Below are 20301 nucleotides of genomic sequence, written 5' to 3'. Positions count from 1 at the left end.
AACGTAAGAGTACCTAATAATTACAATAATCAAATTATGAAACATAATATTTAAATATAAAATGGAATTGCAAAATCTGAAAATGGATAGAGCACAGTAGAAAAATTAAAAGTAAAACTATCTATCTGCATGAAGACAATACCTTTCTCGTAAGTTTATAATTTTAAAACCTTCCTACTTGTGAGTTTATTCTGAATGGATTTCGTTTTTATCGTAATCTGTTTTTTTTTTTAATAAACAAATGTTTAAATTTGGTTTCATTACTAATTGGATAATAACTTTACAAATTTTATTTTTGTGTTTATCACAGGTAAATATGGAATTCTGTATTAAATGTGGATGCAAAGTAGTAACCAGTGGTTGACAAGGATTTTTTGGAATTAAATATTATAAAATTTGTGTGGCAATATTAGCCAAGTTTTTTAAAAGCCCCAAAAATTTACAGACCCCACGGTCTTGAAGCCAAACTAATCGTAACAAGGGTTCTGGAGTTGCTGTAGATAATAAAGAAGAAACATGTATTGAAATGTTTCATTTACAGCTTGGCCAGAATAGCTTGGCGCCTGAGATGCGCCGACCAGGAAACGAGCGAGTGTCTGTAAGACAAGGATGTGGCTACGGTTGTAGGTGCGGTACACTCAACGAAGCAAATCTTCTCAAAACAACCCGGACATGCTGTTCACTTGAAGCTTGAAGCGCTGATTTTAGCCCGATTGTACACGATCTGAACACTTCCAGACACAACAAACAAGTGCGCTCCGCTAGTGGACGGGACTTCAGTCCACTGCGTCACTAGCCAAGCTGTTCTGGTCGACCTGTAGTTTTTGTTATCATTTTATCAATTTTGGATTTGGTTTGGAGGTTGCTGGGAATTTAAAAATAACTGTTGTAATTTTCTCCCCATGCAACGCACTATTTTCCCATGTTAGTACTTCAACCTTGATGAAATTCAAGGAAATTTAAATTATTGTGGCAATTTACTTGATTTGTAGTTTGATATCTTTAAAGAGATGGCGCTAGTTAAGGGTAGATTTTTTGAGGTTAGCCGAATCAATCATTCAGCTACTTTGTTACGGCCGTAATAAGCGCAGCGCAGTTCAGATTTAGTAGGCCATGGTACTGGATACGGTGTACAGCCATCATAGTTGAATAAGACGTACCATCTATTTCTGTCGCTCTCAACGCATTATTTGGGTATTAGCACTATCCTTTAGCGAGTCCCCCGACTCTGATTGGTTTAAATTCTCAATCTATCAATTATTTATTACTCTCCTGTCATTCGTGTCATCTTTTTTCTAATCTGTTTCTCTGAAGTTTGCATAGTTCGAGAGTATTTGAACCGTTAACTCTATCAAGTATTATTGTTTTAGAACTTGAACGTATTAAGAATGACTAATTCGTCTAAAGCCAGGTATTTTTCACTCTAATGTGAAACACTGACAATGCTGTTGGAAAAGATTTCACAAAAGGAAATCCAGGTTTGGACTACAAAGGTGAAGAGAGTTGTCTGCCTTCAACAACTACCTATATTTTTGTGAACCACTTAACTTTAATTTGCGCGTAAATTCAAACTCACAAGTATCCATGAAACTTACAAAAAAACACCAAAATAAATATTACTCGTAATAGATTCTTATATTTATTCATTATTAAATAATACAACTTTGTTAAGTTTACTTCTTATCTTGTTTTTGTTTAGAGCTTTCGCAGTTTTCTTACATTCGTAGTGTATTTCCCTTTGCTCGTCAACATGTTGGATCATATTTACATGTCGTTTTGCTTTTCGAGGGCTACTAAAATGCTCTACTGTTACATCTGCATTATATCTCGAATCTGCTGATTGAGTAGCCGTAGTTTTATTTTCTAACAATTTTTAAAAATAGGTAAGTAAGTTATGAAAGAGAAATTAAATATTTAAGTTTTATACGCTCTACCTTTGTTGCCACTACAATGTTCTTCTGCGAAATTGAAATTAAAGGGGGCATTAGGTGTGGTAGGAAAATTCAGGTATTGCGAAGATACCTATACAAACCCTTTTTAAAATTTTGCATGGTTTTTTACATTCAATCTAATCAGAATTCCGAAATGTTTTGAACAAATAACCGCATCGTTTGCAACTTTGATTGTCTCTTCCACACTGATATCCATTTGTTTCTTAAGAAGGTTTCTTTTGGAAAACTGAAATAATTTTTTCACCCAGGTCTTCGGTATTTGTAAAGAATCGTCTATTTTAGGTACATACCAGTGAAAAGATAAGTCTTATCTTGAAGAACAATAAGGAGTAGAACAAATTCTGCAGGTTTTCATTATTGCAATTATTCTATTTTACGAATTCAGGAAGTTTTATGACAGTTCAGACCACAGGTTCAGACTTTTGAATTAATTTCAAACTTCAAAATTGACATTTGCGAAATATCAAAACGACATACGTATTGTAATAACAGAGAGAAACATATTTTAATACAGGTTAGAATGAAATGGGGGAAGGTACCGAAGTCTGTGATATGTTTTTTCAAAGTCGACATACGTTTATAGGGTATTGCCGTATCCAGATAGGGAGTTTGCGTTCTATATGTTCTTATTTTGTCTATGTGGATAGTCATAGACAACACAGTAAACCTATAGAACGCAAACTCCCATAGTTTTTTAAGGTACTATATCTTTAAACTTTTGAAATCAAAGTTGTCTCAATTCATTTCATTTACTTTCATGTCACGAAGTATTGTTATCACGTCTTTTCTAAAAATTTAAATACGACAATTCGTGTTTGTGGCTAAAACTGTAATACTATGAAGCTATGTAGTGTTCAAAAGTGCTAGCACCCGCCACATATTTTCCCAATCCTTTAAAATATCCTGCGCGGTTTCGGGAATGGTTACGAAGAATGGGCAATGTTTATCTCTTCGAAATTGATCAAATGAAAGTTTACAATGGATATACGGTTTGAGCATCCACATTTCAGACTTTTCGATTACGACACGAACAATAGAGTGAAAAATACGGCAATACCTAGCTTACAAATTCCAATGGGTAAAGTGAAAACTATTTAGAATCAAAATTCTATAATAATCACCTTCAAACTTTTTAGAAAATGAGGATGATCCAACAAGGATTATTATTCATGGAAATTACGAAAAAAGAATTCCCGAATTGACTTCTTACAATTCCTTACGAGATATCCGGTAACCAAATATAAACTTCAAAAGAAAGTAACCAGTTTTCTGTTGAAAAAATCAAATCCCGTGTGAAATTATTCTCAAAATTTGAAATGAAGTTAAAAGGTAAAGTTTTGGGGGATGATGCAATACATTTTTGTTTGGTACAATCGAAAAAAAGAGACGTTAAACTAAAAGGGCGCAAATACACTACAGAAAATAAAATCTTAGCATTGGCGTTTTACAAACAATCTAGGAGAGCTTATTCAAAATTAAGAGAATTTTTTGCACTTCCTACGCTGTAGAAATGTATAAGATGTTGAAAATAAAAAATATTAAAATTAACCTGTTTTTTTTGTTATCTTTTTTAAATTATTAAATAATAAAAATATAGTTATTTACGAACCAAGTGCGGGAAGACGATGTTCCCGCATGAGCGCATTTTTTAAAGCACGAGCGACGAAGGAGCGAGTGCCTTTAATTAAAGCGCGAATGAACGGAAGATGTCTTCACGCAAGTGGTTCGTACAATATTTTTTGTACGAAAATTAAATTAAATTTTTTTGTTTTAATACATTAAACATAAACGAACACAAAACCAAATAGGCAGTGATCTTTGGTTATTGGAAACAATTGCTTCACTTGTTATATCAATTTTTGCAATAATTTGTCAATTTTGTAGGAACAATTTTCAACGATTATAAATCTTTCCGTAATTTTTTAATGGAGGAAAACCCAGGGAAGTTGTATTTTATGAACTAAATTTTATTATTATCAAGACAGATTTTTTTTGAATGCCTCAAAGGGCCAGTGTTTTTTGCAATTTTTACATTCGAGTCGACCGGGAAGCACTCGTTTCGGAGCGAGCGTTGGATGTTGGAAGCGTTGCTTTCAAGGCTATGAGTACAAAAAAGTAATAATGGAATATTTTCGGATCACGAAACTACATATACGGGAATATTTTCGGATCACGAAACTACAGGATGTTGTGAGTACTTACAGGCTTGATTTATTTAAAGCATTCCAAAGTAAGTACCCCCAGTTTCCTGTTACTATTCAAAATTTAGCTGACCAGAGGAGAGCCATTATGAAGAAAAACTATATCCCTTCGGCAATTTTAGAAAAGATCAAAAATGATGTAAAGTTAGAATTGTCAATTAATTATTCTGACAATAATGAAGTTTCTAATAATTTAGTTGAAAATTCAGTTGAACCGCAAAGTTTACCAAATCATAATGACTCTTTCTGTTGTCAAAATAATTCAACACCAAACAACACGATACAAAACGACATAAATAATTTAGACTTGAGTTATAATGATATACATGTTATTAATCAAAATTTTTACTACCATCAAAATTTTAAAGAACAAATTGAAGATGAATTTAATAGAACGAATTTGAACATATATGTAGAACCATTTAATAGACCACTATTACCTAAACAACAAAGCTCCAGAAAATTCTTTGCAATGATTGAAATTTTAAATCAATTTATTTTATCTAAATTTGTAAATAACACGACAAGTTTTAAAAAATTACACAGTATTATATATAGTGGAGCTTTAACAATTATCAGATTAAATGATTCAAAAGAAATTGACCAGACAAATAATATAAAAGCTAAAGAATTACCAAAATGGGAACGAAGACTAAATAAACGCATTAACAATATCAGACGAGATTTAGGTAGAATAACTCAATATTTAAAGGGTATAAATTCTAATCATCTAAATAACTGTATTCAATCGATTTTAAATAAAAACAGAATACATTGTTTAAAATATAACGAATATAATGAAACATTAATAGAAATTAAAGACACTTTATTACAAAATAATTCTAAACGATTAAAAAGATATAAAAATAATAAACAACGGAAATTTGAAAACAAACTATTTAGAAATAATGAGAAGTTGTTTTACAAAAATTTAGCAGATAATAAAACTCAAAATAATAATGGTATACCAAATATAAATGAAATTAAAGAATTCTGGTCAAACATATGGTCAAATGAAGTTCAATTTAATAATCAGGCAGAATGGATTCCTAATTTAGAAAATGAGATACCAGATAGTAATAATCCACATCATATTCAAATTAGCCTTGAAATTTTAGTTAAAAATATTAATAGTTAACATAATTGGAAATCTCCTGGAGGTGACCAAATTCATAACTTTTGGTTAAAAAAATTTACTTGTATTCATAAATGCTTACTTGATCACTTTAACGGATTTATTAGGGAACCTAACACATTTCCAGAGTTTTTGGCCCATGGTATAACATATCTGAAACCAAAAGATTCCGATACTAAAAATCCATCAAAATATAGGCCAATCACATGTCTGCCTACAATTTATAAAATTATGACATCTTGCATTAAAGTAATAATTTACGACCATTGTCAAAAATTAAATATACTTAATGAAGAACAAAAAGGTTGTGTTAAGGAGTGTTTTGGTTGCAAAGAACAACTTATAATAGATACGGTAATAATGGAACAAGCTAGAAAAAATAATAGAAATATGTATACCGCATTCATAGACTACAAAAAAGCCTATGATTCAGTACCACATTCATGGTTAATTAAAATTCTTAAAATTTATAAAATTAATTTGGATTTGATTAACTTTTTATCACATGTAATGACATTTTGGAGAACTACTTTAAATTTATCAATAAACAATACTAAATTAAAATCCGAGCCTATTCAAATTAAACGGGGAATTTATCAAGGAGATTCTTTAAGTCCTTTATGGTTTTGTCTAGCCATTAATCCTTTGACAAATCTATTAAATAGCACTGGATACGGTTTTAATATTAGACATAATAATACCACACTATCAAAATTAAATCACCTTCTTTATATGGATGACATAAAACTTTATGCATCTAAAAAGAATCACATTTTATCTTTATTAACAATAACTGAAAATTTCTCAAATGATATTAGCATGAGTTTTGGTATTGATAAGTGTAAAACGCAATCAATATGTCGCGGTCATTACGAAAATTTAGAATATATAACTAAAGAAGGAGAAATCATTAAAAATTTAAATAAAGGAGAATTTTATAAATATTTAGGTATTAATCAATCAAATCATATTCAACATTCAATTATAAAAGAAAATTTAGAAAAACAATTTTATTTAAGAATTAAATCTATTTTAAAATCAAAATTAAACGGTAATAATTTAATTAAAGCAGTTAATACATATGCTGTTCCATTGTTGACCTATTCTTTTGGTATTATAAAATGGTCCAAAACTAATTTACAGAATATAAATATTCAAACTAGAGTTCTCTTTACAAAATTTTGTAAACATCACCCCAAATCTGCTATTGAAAGATTTAATTTACCACGCGAAAATGGTGGTAGGGGTTTTTCAAATCTAGAAATTCTACAACATAATCAAATTGCTTCACTAAAAAATTATTTTCTCAATAGAGCTCGTGATAACACTTTTTTTAATGCTTTGGTTTCAGCGGATAAAGGTTACACACCTTTAAATTTAAGTGATAATATAATTTCAGATATTGTTGAGCCAAATATACCTGACACTATAGCAAATATAAAACAAAAGTCTTTACATGGGAGATATTTTAAAGAGCTAGAACAGCCAGAAATTAATATTCAAGCTTCTCATGCATGGCTTAAAAAATCAAATATTCATCCTGAGACTGAGGGTTTTATATTTGAATACAAGATCGTGTTATAAACACAAGAAATTATAAAAAACACATATGCGGTTTACAATCGATCATTGATAAATGTAGGATTTGCGGAACTGAAGGGGAAACCATTGAACATATCATCTCTTCTTGCACCGTTTTGGCTCAAAGCGAATATAAAAAACGTCATGATATATTCGCAAAAATTATACACATGAATTTAGCAGTTAAATTCAATTTATTAAAGGATACACAACCACATTACATTTATAAACCAGAAAGTTGTTTAGAAAATGACAATTACAAATTATATTTTGATCGGACAGTTTTAACTGACATTCACATTCAGCATAACAGACCAGACATTATTATTTTAAATAAACAACAAAAGCAAGCATATCTTTTAGATATAGCTGTTCCAAATTCACACAATATAACACAGACATATAATACAAAAATTAATAAATATTTAGAACTCTCCGTTGCTATGAGAAATCTTTGGTGTTTAGAAAAAATTTCGATTTTACCATTTATAATTTCAGCAACAGGAATAGTACCCCAATCTCTTTTTAAAAATTTAAAAATTTTGGACTTAGAGAACACATTGGTGGTTGAAATTCAAAAAGGTATATTATTATACTCATGTCACATCGTGAGGAAATTCCTTAACATTGACACAGAACATAAAACACAAAAAAGTCAAAATGCGGAGGCGAGACGCCGGTAATTATGTTGTTAAGCACTGCACTATTACTTGATAGTATTATCCGTAATAGTGTATGTACTCCGGCAAAATTTCCCTGCCGCCGGGTGGAGGTGGGATACGAGATGGAAAACATCCAGTAGGCTATGGAATATTGTACCGTCCACAACTCAACAGATGACGCCACATTTGCTACTCAAAAAAAAATCAAGAGAATTTGCATTCTATTTATCTTTATTATTTTATCTATGGATATCCCTACAGCGTCTTATTTTCGGCGGGCAGGATTTTGAATGAAAGCACAACGATCCGAAAAATTATTGTTTTGTCAAAACCGGACAACGTATCGTGATAAAACTATTTTTATTTGTGAGCGTCAACACATCTGTGAAAAATAAAACCTACCACTATATATCCGGTATAGTACGTTCGGAATTAGTCCGTGTTCTAAATAAAGTAAAGTATTCATGAAATAGGGAAATCAAAAGAAGATTAATTATACACGAGGTAACGTAGGAGTGGGAAGCTACAAAGATAACAGCTTCCTCTGAGGCACTTCCGCTATTATTCTGCCCCAACTCTTTTATCCGCACGAATTTTGCACTCTTCCCCAAAGATTTTGCTCGATATCCACCCCGAGAGGGTCGCACGCTTACAAAAAATGCTTCAGGACATCAGCCGCTGCTCGTACGCGGAACGAGTGGTCAAACACGTGAACGAATTTTTGTCAATAAAACGAATTTATTTTCGAAAAAAAAAAACCAAATCCGCTTTGGCGATTCTTCAGCTCGTCCGGCGCCTCGATCCGATTTCGGCGTAAAACTGGTCCCAAAGGGTACTAATAGCCGAAGGTTGTCAAACTCGGCGAAGCTCCAGACTCGATGATGTTGCAGATAAGAGCTGCCCTTTTCTGTCGGCGTGGAGAAGAAATTCGAGGTGGCGACTCTAAGGGCTCCTTCTTGGTGGCTTTGAACAGAGGGTATAAATAGAGGTTCCAGTACTAGACGATCCATTCCATCGTGTTGTACTGCGAAAGCGGTACCTCTCGAGACGCGTCTCGGTTTCCTCGGCGATCATCTCGCGCCACTTTGTGTGTGTTTCAAGTGCAAGACCAAGCTCCGGAGCACTGCGGCGAGCGATTTTTTAAGGATGCGATTTCTTCAGAGGCGGCACCTCATGTGAGTACCCGACCCGGCCTTTTTCGCTTCGCCCGATGGATTCCAATTTTCGATTTAATTTTGCCGCAATCGCTCGAAAGGCTGAGCTGCCGTGGTGACTGTTCTTGCACAAAAATTCACTTTCGAGCGGTCAGAGCTGTTGGTGGCCGTTCGAGTTTTTTGCTCCGATAGGTACGTTCACCCTTTTGTTATTTAATATCAATCAAAATAATCTATAATTCAATCACGGGCAATTTATGCTGTTTGTATTCTTTTTCTCTCAAGGATATCTAAATTTAGACGATGGTTTTTATTTGTATCAGTTAAAGTTTTTATTGTTCAAAAATGTACAACTATAGGTTCCTGCTTCGCTATTTAGCTTCGAGCTTGTGGCTGTTGAAGCTAACAGAATTCAGGCTCGAAGCTCTGATTTGATCTTCCACATTGGTCACGTTTGTACGCGAGGCAAGTTATATGAAGATGTGCTTTTTAACGATCGAAATGTTTTTAAACAGAAATTTTATTGGGCATCGAGGAATGCTTTTACTTTACCCTATTTTTCCAAGACAAAATAATATGTCAATAGGTATATACTGAGTGGAACAAAAAAGTTCGTTGCCAATTCTCTAAATTAGGTTCGTAAACTCTAGAAACACATATTAATATTTTTTTTGTTCGACACTGTCAGAATTTGAGAATTTTCTCCTATGTGAACGGATTTTGATAAATGTCACAACTTGTCAAAACGAAACGTCAAGCTAATTTTAAAGGTTTTAAGCGATTTGGAGCCTTTAAGAGGCTCGTCGAACAAAAAAACGTTGTATTCAACTCGTTCGTGTGTCAATTGGGCCTTTTTTGGCACGCGTGGGCCATTTTAAAACGCGAGTGAAACGAGCGTTTGAAAATGGCCCACGCGTGCCAAAAAAGGCCCAATTTACACACAAACTGGTCAAATAAACTACTATTTTTAAATTTCATTAAAAAAAGTTGTCTATTTTTCATTAATTTTAGTGTTAGAAGTATCACTTTTTTTCACTTAGTGAAAAAAAGTTACGACGTCAGCAACTTTTTTTAACTGCTCGGTTTTAATCCATGAATGAACGATATACGTATTCTACAGAGAAGTGATTTATCAAAATGAAAATTGAAATAACGATTAGAACAATTAGTAACATTCAACCCACCTTTCTTTAGTCCACTAGTAATTTCAGGATCTTCGTCTGAATCACTCATTTTCACTTTTCTTGAGACTGACATAAAAGTGACAAATTAATTTTAAAACAATAAAGATATAACGTTTCCTTAGTTACCACAACCGGCCACCGCACTTGACCAAAGTGGAAGCACAAATTACAGTTAAAATAGGTTTTGATTTATGAAATTTAAAAAAAATTTATAGACAACTTGTGTTAGCGTGCTTTTTTTCCATGCGTGTGGATTATTCAACTCGTCTACGACTCGTTTAATAAACTTCCACACTTATGAAAAAAAGTTGCACTTCTAACACTCGTTGTCTAAATAACTATTAATAAAAACAAAGGTTTTTTACTGTGTCAATTAATGAATTAATTAATTAGTTAATTAATTAATCAATCAAACATACAGTTGGTACTCGTATTTTCCAGCACCAACGCACTCATCAAGCATCGAAACTGAGTAATTAAAAAAAAAAAGTATTGGTGTGCATTTTATAAAATATGACATACCTACAAGGGCGTATGTATTTTTAAAATGTGCCGAAATTTTACCTACGAGGTTGTGGGATAACGTAGGAGACTAAAAGAAATTTAAAAAAAATGTCTCAAAAATTAAATGTCATTTTATTTTTTGACAGAATTTTTTTTAAATATTTTTTCCGAATTCTACATGAAGCCAGTAGCTCGTGGTTAAAATTTTGCCGTGCATTTCAGGAACACTCTGTACTTTTGAATTCTTCTAATGAATTAATATGAACTTTTACTTTTTTATTGCGATATGTCACCAGATTTATAGAAAATATATAAAAATCAAAACGACGTTAAATCAATATTTATGAGCTTTTACTTTTGTTTGGTTTTTCGAAACGAACACACCTTGCGAAGAGCGATCCAGTTTCTCAAATTTGTAAGTTAAATCTGAATCAATTTCACTACCGTTGTTCGGTCCCGTTGGTCGGTGCCGCTCGGGAGTTGTCGGACGGTACCGCTGTCCACCCTCTCAAGGGGGTTGCGGAGGTTGCGAGAGGTTTTTCTTGTTTAATTTCACTTATGAGATTTTTAATCGGTTCGGTGAGAGGTCGGAAACGCGTCTCAAACATTTCTTGTGAACTTGCAATTTCAGAGGTTAATCCACGTAACTTTTCGCGCACGTCTTTTCTTGCTTTTGCTAGTTTGATGAGCAAACGTTTATCCATATTGAATGCAGTGTTGACTATAATACTAATGTAAATATTATCGAGTATTTATATCTTTATATATTTATCAAATCCTTTTCTATATCTTCCATCATGCAAATCGCAGTCTTTATTTATAACCAAAAAATCGTATGAATCTTTCCAACAATTATTACATAATGCTTGAAATTTTTCAAATGACATCACCGTTAACAAGATTGGTCAGATCTTGAGAAAATAACACTATGAAATTTGCATTATCTCGAATTAATTGTTTCGGTATGGAGGAATAAGAAATCTATATAATAATGACGACCAAAACAATAATAATCTCTAATAATTTTTTGATCACAACCAACTACATCATCAAATATAATGATTGAAAATGGTTTGGCTTCGTTTGGAGGTATGATATGATCTCCTTCTTCAAATTCAAAAAACCCAATGTTTTCTTTGTTTTTTCCATCATTAAGAGATTGTAAAACCTGCTTTAAAAATTGATATTTTGGTTGATCAAGAGTTTTCGAATATAAATAAATATTTGAAAAACGTAGCCCGTTTTCGTGGAGCAATAGACTGAGTAAAGCGTTTGTTTTTCCACATCCCGATCTTCCAACAATTATACCTCGTTTAACACCATCACTCAATAAAGTATTATGTTTCATGAATGTATTGGAAGGAAAAAAACATTCATGATTTTCAACATTTAATGATTTTTTTTGCTTTACAATTTTCATTCTATACTATACACAAATTAAACCACAACTAAATATGATATAATTCTACAGCTTCTTATAAACAATTTTCTATCATACATTATCTTCGCATGCTTTGTTTAGTTCATTTAAAAACGTATCAAAGTTTATGTGAAAAGCTATATCCTTATGGCCCCAGGCTAAAGTATTTGGTGAATTTGTTAATACAAATCTTTTATCATCTACACCGGACAGAGCAATTTTATTTCTTCTTTCCGTAAACATTTCGTGTAAACACGACTTGAAAAAGTTCATGGAACAAAGAAGAATAGAATTTTCAGTGACAACATTTTTATAGTCAGAAAACCGTATTTGCTTATCGACAACATGTTTACTTATACCTGTAGCTTTTTTTTCGATTTTATTTAATAATTCGATGCAATATGCTTTAGCAGCCGTACCATAGAAACTCTTAATTATTGCACCGGCATATTCATCTTTCATTTTTCCTATAACCGAAATACCTGGTTTGATAGAATGTATATTATTGGGTGGATAATTGGAAGTATCGAAACGGTCTGAATTTCGTTTAATATCTTCATATACATTTTCGGAAAATACTTGTAAAACCAATGAATCTGTATCGGTATATAATAAAGAAACATTATCACCATATGATGGTTTCAAGAAATCATAAAAAACTCATAAATTACGGTTTTTGACATCTCCAATATACAAAAACCAGCATAAATTGGTTTATTATATGTCACTTGAACTTTATTCATTTCTATTGCGATTAGATTATCACAGAAAATTTCCCTCGATTTGAAATGAGGTTTCGCAATCCAAGTTTCAGCTCCAAGTTTATGTCCTCTATTGGCCCAGTGCGTTGATAATTTTATATCGCTTCTTTTTTCAACATTTTCCATGGTCTTTCCATATATACTATTAACTAATAATTTAAATAAATCTTTGACAAATTTAGAAGTTGCTCTATTCCTTAACATGGTATTTAAATTTATATAATTTTGAAGCCACGGTGATTGTTTAAATTTTAAAATTCTATGAATATTATTAATAATTAAACCATGTTTTAAACATTGTTTTAAATTTCTGTAATGTATAATATAATTTGTTTTATCACATAGATTTGGAATTAATTTTGCATGTTTTCCATGGGGGGGTATTATATTTTCTGGGCAAAATGGCATATCATTATGCAGTGAGTGTAATGTTTCGGGATAAATCAAATCCACTTCGAGAACGTATCCAAAATCTGATGTGTCAGAAAGTTCATTTAAATTAAAATTTTCAATTTCATTTCTAGTTAACCATTCGAAAGATCCCGTAGGTAAATATTGCTTCATAGCATAACCGTATAAGTTTGTTGCATCCAAATAAAGAATAAATGAAGATGGTTCCAATAGATTATATTCAGGTAAAAACTTGTTATTGGCGTGACACCATCTTTTAACACATGTACTGACACCACCTCGAATTCCTTTTTTAAAAAAGTGAAGCATATCAATTTCCGTCAAGAGTTCCAATTGTACTTTTGTATATTTTAACATTGCATCCCAGCTGAATGATGGAGCCGTAATATACTGAGCACTATCTAAACCGTAATGTATAAAACGAGTATTACGGAAATTTTCAAAAATGTCAGCCAACAGTAAAATATCTGATTTGAGGTAAATATCCGAATAATCACCTAAAGTATTACAATCGAATACATCCCATACTTTTTGAGCTCGCTCATAATCTGCATCTGAAATATGTTCTTCTTTTAATTTATCAAAAAAATCATCTTTATCTGGAAGATGTGTAAGATCTAATTTTTGGTATTATTCTTCACGATCAGATTCTTCATGATCAGATTCTTCACGATTAAGTTCTTCATAAGCGTCGATAATAATACTGAAAAACTCTTCAAGAATTTTATCATCAGTATCATTGTCGACGTTTACATCTCCTAATCTATCAGAAGCTATACTTGATGCTTCCGAAACACCATCATCGACATCCATATTGATTTCATCCATCTCGACGGCTTGTATCAAAGGGTGATGCAGTTCACCATCACCCCTCTGATTTACACCGTCAGCGACAGATTGAATCTCTAATATTTTATCGATGATTGGTGCTGGTGAATTTGAACCTATATCGTCGACATCTTCCAAATCCTCACCAACCTCCACCAAACGTTGATAACCTTGGTCGTTATCACGCATCTGGCTTCTCTTATTTTCCACATCCACCAAACGTTGACAATCGTAGTTATTGTCACGCATCTGGTGTCTGTCGATTAATTGCTGAGAATTTAAAAGATTTTCATCGAAAGTAGGTACCAAATCACCATAATCATCATCATGAACACCCTGATCATTATTGCCGAGTTGACATTGATTGTAAAGATCATTTATGACAACTTCGGAATAATGATCGAGATTTTCATCACGATAATCATTCACATCTACATCAACATTCTCACTTTCTCCACTTTTATTATCGAAAAAATTGAGTAGGGATATATCCCCAAATTCATTACCCATTCCAAAATTGTTTTCTAACACCGAATCTAAAATTTGTTGTGTATTCGGAATTTCGATAGTTTCTATCGGCTGTGTATCGAGAATTTCAATTGTTTGCGGTTGTGTATCAGGAATTTCAATTATTTGGGGTTGTGTATCAGGAATTTCAATTATTTGGGGTTGTGAATCAGGAATTTCGATAATTTGGGGTTGTGTATCAGGAATTTCAATTATTTGGGGTTGTGTATCAGGAATTTCAATTATTTGGGGTTGTGTATCCGGAATTTCAATAATTTCCGGTTGAGTGTCTTCAATAATAATTGTTTCAATTCGCGGTTTCTTTATGAGTTTGTCAGAATGGATAATAATTTTAGAAAGTCTTTTGGGATGTAAAAGACTTTTTAAAAGTGGAGAATCATTCGTACTTACATTTGCAGGTGGACTACGGATGCGAGATGTACCAGGACGAGCACAACTATTACACTCCTGGTCACCACTGCACCCACAGAAATCAGCAAACGCACGTTTCATTTTTACTAACACGATCAAGCACACCACACGAATGAAGCTCCCCATGAACGCTCATGATTTTTAAGGGAAAACGAATTGGGTGGGAAGTGGAGTGGGGGAGAGGTCAAGGCCAGGTCAAAGGTCAAGGTCAGGTCAGGTCAGGTCGGGTCAGGTCAGGTTAAGTAAAGTTTTGTTTTACATGTTTAAACATTTTCTTACATCAAGCATTTCCGAGATATGTATTTAGATTTTTTTGTTTTGTTTTACATGTTTAACCATACTTTAAACATTTCCTCACATCAAACATTTCCGAGATATGTATTTAGATTTTTTGTGTTTTTTTTTAAACTTGTAACTTTTTCGTGAATCTTGAGAAAATCTGTTGAAAACTCTATTGGTTGATGATCTGAAATTACATTTCTGAAATTTTAAATATATCATGATATATTATTTTCTAACTCTGGCGCTTTTATATTTTTTTTATAATTTCATAATTTCAGAATTACTTACCTTGTTTGTTTACATTTTTTTATGATACATTACTATGTTAAAATGTATTCTAAAATATGTTAGTGTTCATGAATGAACATGAAGTAAAAATTGTTTTTACTTTCAACTATGCGTTTGAACACCACGATCAAATTAACCAGTCACGTTTATTAGTTGGAAATAAATACATCTATGCATTGTCGGATTAATTAAAAAAATTAAAATATATAATTATAATAATTTATTAACAAATCTACATTTGCATGGTGGGATATAAGTAGCATAATTTAAATTATCCCAAGATTCCTCCTCTTCTTGGGGTAGCAATTGCTGCAGTTGTTGTAGCACCTGCTGGAATTCTTCTTGCTGCTGCTGCTGTTGTTCTTGATGAGGGGGTTGTAACCCTTCCCCCTGAATTTGCTGGGGTTGCTGCGATTGTTGTGGGGGTTGGTGCGGTTGTTGTGGGAGTTGCTGCGGTTGTTGTGGTAGTTGCTGCGGCTGTTGGGGGAGTTGCTGCACCGGACGAAGTTGTTGGGATCGTTGTTGCTCGATTTTATGCTTCAATTCGAAATATCGAATATTCCGATCCCTTTCGTACTCCCTTCGATGGCATTTCCACATATGTTTCGTCATTCTATGACGTAAACAACGGTGGAACTTATCGTAGGGACACTGCACAATATCATCACCACCGTCATATTCTTGAAAATACATGTTAACAGCTGCAACCAAGATTACACCAACAACTGACCATCCATCGAGTTTGTTCACATATATTTGATTTTCTCCACCACAATCATTCTATAGGTCAAGGTAAATTTTTTTATTATTTTAAAAAAATAATATAAAAAAGTGTTTTTTTTTGTGTTTTTTTAGCGAAAAAAAGCAAAAAGAGCAAAAAAAACAATTTTTTTTCCCCAAAAAAAAACATTTTTTATATTATTTTTTTAAAATAATAAAAAAAATGTTTTACCTTGCAATGCGGAATGAATGTGGTGGGGGAAAAATCAAATATAGGTCAAGTGAAGTGGAACGGTCAGTTGTTGTGTTGGTTGCATAATCATCCTTACCGTTGTATTACAACTACACCCGCTACGCCCGTACTGGGGCCCAATTCTTGAAATCACTGGAAAATATTCGTTTGAGAATATTTTCCCATAAATGAATTCCCAGTGGAATTTAAAATGTCTCATATCTGTATTCTTGAACTGTTTGGAAAATGATTTCACATGAGAATTTAAAAATGCAATATGTTGACAATTTGGATTAAACGGGTCTAATTTCGGATAAAGTCTTTGTGCTTGGGCAACCATTATTTGCATTGCAATGAATTCTTCCATTTTTTTCTTTTACAAACAATTATGTATTAACAAAAGTGTCACATTTGACAGTCGAATTTCTCGCGAGAAAATTATTTTCCCATGATAAACACTAGGTGAAATAATTCTCCGGATTATTAGTGGAACAATCCGTCTGACATAAGTCCAGAATACACTTTTGCATTTCTCATGAGAAAATTTGCCTATTTTTCCAATGAGAATTAATTCCATCGATTCAAGAATTGGGCACCTGGTGATAATTGAATAATTGAAAAATGAAAATAACAAACATTTTTTATATTATTGTTTCAATTTATTATATAACAATTCTCGCTTATATGAAATAAACACATCGGTTTGGATGATTCTAATCGAGGAGTTTCTGGTAATTCTATTACCGGCATCTTAATACACTTTTCGATAAATTTTGCTTTTTCTTTACCCTTGACATGGACTGAATCACCATCGCTTATTACTTTCTTTAAGATTTGTTGAAATTTCCAATGCGGTACAAATCCAGTATCCCATTTTATACAATTATGATTTTTTGATAACCACTTTATTTGATATTGAACATCATCTGGTAGTAATGTAGATGGGAATGGAGGAGCAAAAACGTAATGAGCCATTTTATTATTTTTTAAAATTGCCAATTCTTTCGGTATAAATTTATTATTGGTAATTTTAAATCCTTGAATATCTATTAGTACCATATTTCTTTGATCCTTAATACAACTTTTTTTCGCACTCTATCACAAGTCGTACTCTAGATGGACACACTACACTGAATATTGGTTTGGTAACAAATGTTTTTAAATTATCCAGCTTTATGTCTTTATATTCTTATAATTTCCTCCTCTGCCTTTTCTACTCTTTACGACATTAAATTTTATTATTAATTATGTTCAAATGAAACATTCTTAATTTTTTATAATACTTTTATTCTATACATAAGAAAACATTAATTATTACATACATTGTTTTATTACATTAATATTATATTAAAAAAAAAATTCTTCTGCTTGATCCAGTTAGGGTTCCATTTCCCGAATGTGATAGCTCTGATGATTGTTGTGGTGTTGATGATTGTTGGGGTGGTGGTGGTTGTGGTGTTGATTGTTGTGGCAAATGATCATTTGAGGAATGTGATGAATCACAAAATTCATTATAATCATGATGATTATATGATAAATTTTGATTAGTTTCCTCTCCTCTACACCGCCATAAATGTCTATTCAAATGTTTCAGTTTTAAACGGTGTCCTTCATTCTTAGGACAGGTCACCCAACGTTCTTCTTCAAGCATCTTGATAAGACTGCTCTGCAGATTCTTCTCTCGAATTATTTATTTCATTTACACATTATTCGCTTAACCTACACAAGTATTTTGGTTTTACATCTGTCTTACTGCTTTTGTTGCCGGATTATATGTAAAAATTCGATCATTAATCAACAAAACATGTGTCATAGTGTTGGCAGGCATTGGAGTACCAGTATCAAATTCTACTCGTACTGTTACTGCTTGCGTTTGAAAACCTAATTTTTGTCTTGAGCAATCAACAATAATTAAAGGATATTTGTTTTTAAACTCTTCGGGAGTTATATCTGTTTCTGTTTTTTCTCCAAAATAATAACTTGTTCGAAATTGAGCAAACATTTCATATAGTGTAGAATACTGATTATTGTTGAAGTTATTATTCACATTTTCATATGGAAATCTTTCATTATTTAAGTAAATTCTGATATTGTTAAAGTGACACTTATCAAATTGACTATTATTTTTCTTAAATTGACCTGCTCTATTTGTTTGAAATCCCAGAATAACATATCTTGGAGATTCTAATTTGGTTGCTGTTTTAATCGTATACGAATGTTTACTTATATCTTGTAATGCTGGAAAACTATGCAATTCCCATGTACGATGCGCAACCTGTATGTCTTTTCCTTTTTTAATCAAATCTGCCATCGCAGCTTCTTGTCTTAAACCAGGTATTATATGTGGTACTCTCCATGCTATTTTGTTTATGATGACTTTTGCTTTTTCATCAGAAGTAGATATTAAAGCATCAACATCACTATTGCTTCGAATCAATACTAGTTCTTGAGCGGTTTGAACCATCACTTTTTTATAATCTTCAGCAAATCCAAATATCATCTTTAAAGGAATACAAGCACTAAATTTTCCATTTTCGACAATCTTACTATCACTCGTAGGAAACCATCCGGCGTTTTGATATTTTAAACTTTCACTCGCATTAAATGATACTATCCCCTTCATGGTACTTGTTAATCCTGGTTTTATATTTGTATCTATTGTGCGTCCGTTAACTTCTAAACGAATTTCACTAAATAAATCTAATATTCCATTATTCACAAATTTAGTGGTTGTTGCGGGGGGTTGAGCAGGCTCATCTTTTACGAGTAGACCTTCACAATAAATATAACTTTCACTAGGTAATGTAGCCAAATCTTCAGGTAGGTAATTAATTCTTATTTCATCATTATTATTAAACCTAGATGTATAAGATTCATGAGTTTGTACCTTATATCCAGCAATCGATTCATCTATGACAACTCCTTCATTGACGTTCAACATTTTCAAACAACGTTAACCCAAGTGATTTTAAAAACCGTTTGTTTTCCTTGCTTAATACTCGTTGCAAGTTTCTCTTCCTACTAACTTTTCTTCGAACTGTGTATTCCTTTTTATGCGGTTTGCACTTCACTGATAATTTATTAAAAATAATACTCATTATTCGTCTTCAAATGTAAACCAACAGTTACGGTTTCGTTTCTAAAATTGATCAACTCACCATCTTGATCTCTTATTTTAAGGGTTATGTTTCTAATTGTATTTACACTGATTTTGAAAACTACTAACAGTTATGTTACATTCTACACATATAGAATTTATTTTCATTATATCTGCTATCTCATCCGAATCATGTGATTGATTCTTTCTTAACAGTTTCTTCCCAAATCCCAATATAGGTGCAATCGTATTTGGTTTCGTAAAATCTACATCTTCTGTTGCTTTAATGTGACAATGTAAAGTATTATTATTTGCCTTAATGTCCAGGAAACTTTTTGGAAACAATTTCCCTGTAGCATCTTGTAAATATTTATTTATATCTTGTAGTTGATAACATCCTGTTGGTATTGTGAACTGTTTATATCCAAAATAAAATTTATTACATCCATCTTGAATATTAGGTATTGAATTATAAACTTCAAAGTTCGTTAAACCCAAAGTGCACTTTTTATTACTTGCATTAATTGGAGGATTAAAATCAGACGATAAAATAGACGAACGACCTGTTAATACGAAGAACATTTTTTCTCACCACTTTAACTTCAAATGATTATATTATTTATACTGCATGAGCATATAAAAATTTTAAACATAAATGTCCACAGTTATTTGTATCATAATTTTGAAATCTATCATAATTATATTTTATGCGGTTCTGTTTTTTATCACTCTGAAAATAATGTATTACCTCTCTCGGAGGAAGTAAGTTTCCCATACTATCAAAATATAAAATTTCACTTTTTAATTTTATATATGCTGTCCAATGTGTTCCAGGTCCATTCTTATCATCCAAGTTTATAATACCGGTTTCTTTGGATTTTATACGTTTTGGTAAACCGTTACGCATAAATATTCCTCTAAAATTTGGTATATTTAATATTTTTACATAC

At 32.1% G+C, this 20301-nt stretch overlaps 1 protein-coding gene and 2 long non-coding RNA genes across 5 annotated transcripts in view; 2 read left to right on the top strand and 1 right to left on the bottom strand.

Annotated features, from left to right (window-relative positions):
• The window catches only part of LOC138137149 (micronuclear linker histone polyprotein-like), a 54156-nt gene that overhangs the window by 18182 nt on the left and 15673 nt on the right, over positions 1-20301 (top strand). The window lies entirely within an intron of this gene.
• LOC138136915 (uncharacterized) lies at positions 1617-2544 on the bottom strand. Its single transcript, XR_011161499.1, has 2 exons — positions 2243-2544; positions 1617-2178 (listed from the first exon to the last, which is right to left on the bottom strand). It is a non-coding gene; the product is annotated as an uncharacterized lncRNA (long non-coding RNA).
• On the top strand, positions 2762-3500 carry LOC138137055 (uncharacterized). Its single transcript, XR_011161539.1, has 2 exons — positions 2762-3030; positions 3089-3500. It is a non-coding gene; the product is annotated as an uncharacterized lncRNA (long non-coding RNA).

The sequence above is a fragment of the Tenebrio molitor genome, chromosome 8 (genome assembly GCF_963966145.1).
Source record: "Tenebrio molitor chromosome 8, icTenMoli1.1, whole genome shotgun sequence".
NCBI lineage: Eukaryota > Metazoa > Arthropoda > Insecta > Coleoptera > Tenebrionidae > Tenebrio > Tenebrio molitor.
Note: the sequence above shows the minus strand (reverse complement) of the source record. Positions and strands in the feature narration are given on the sequence as shown.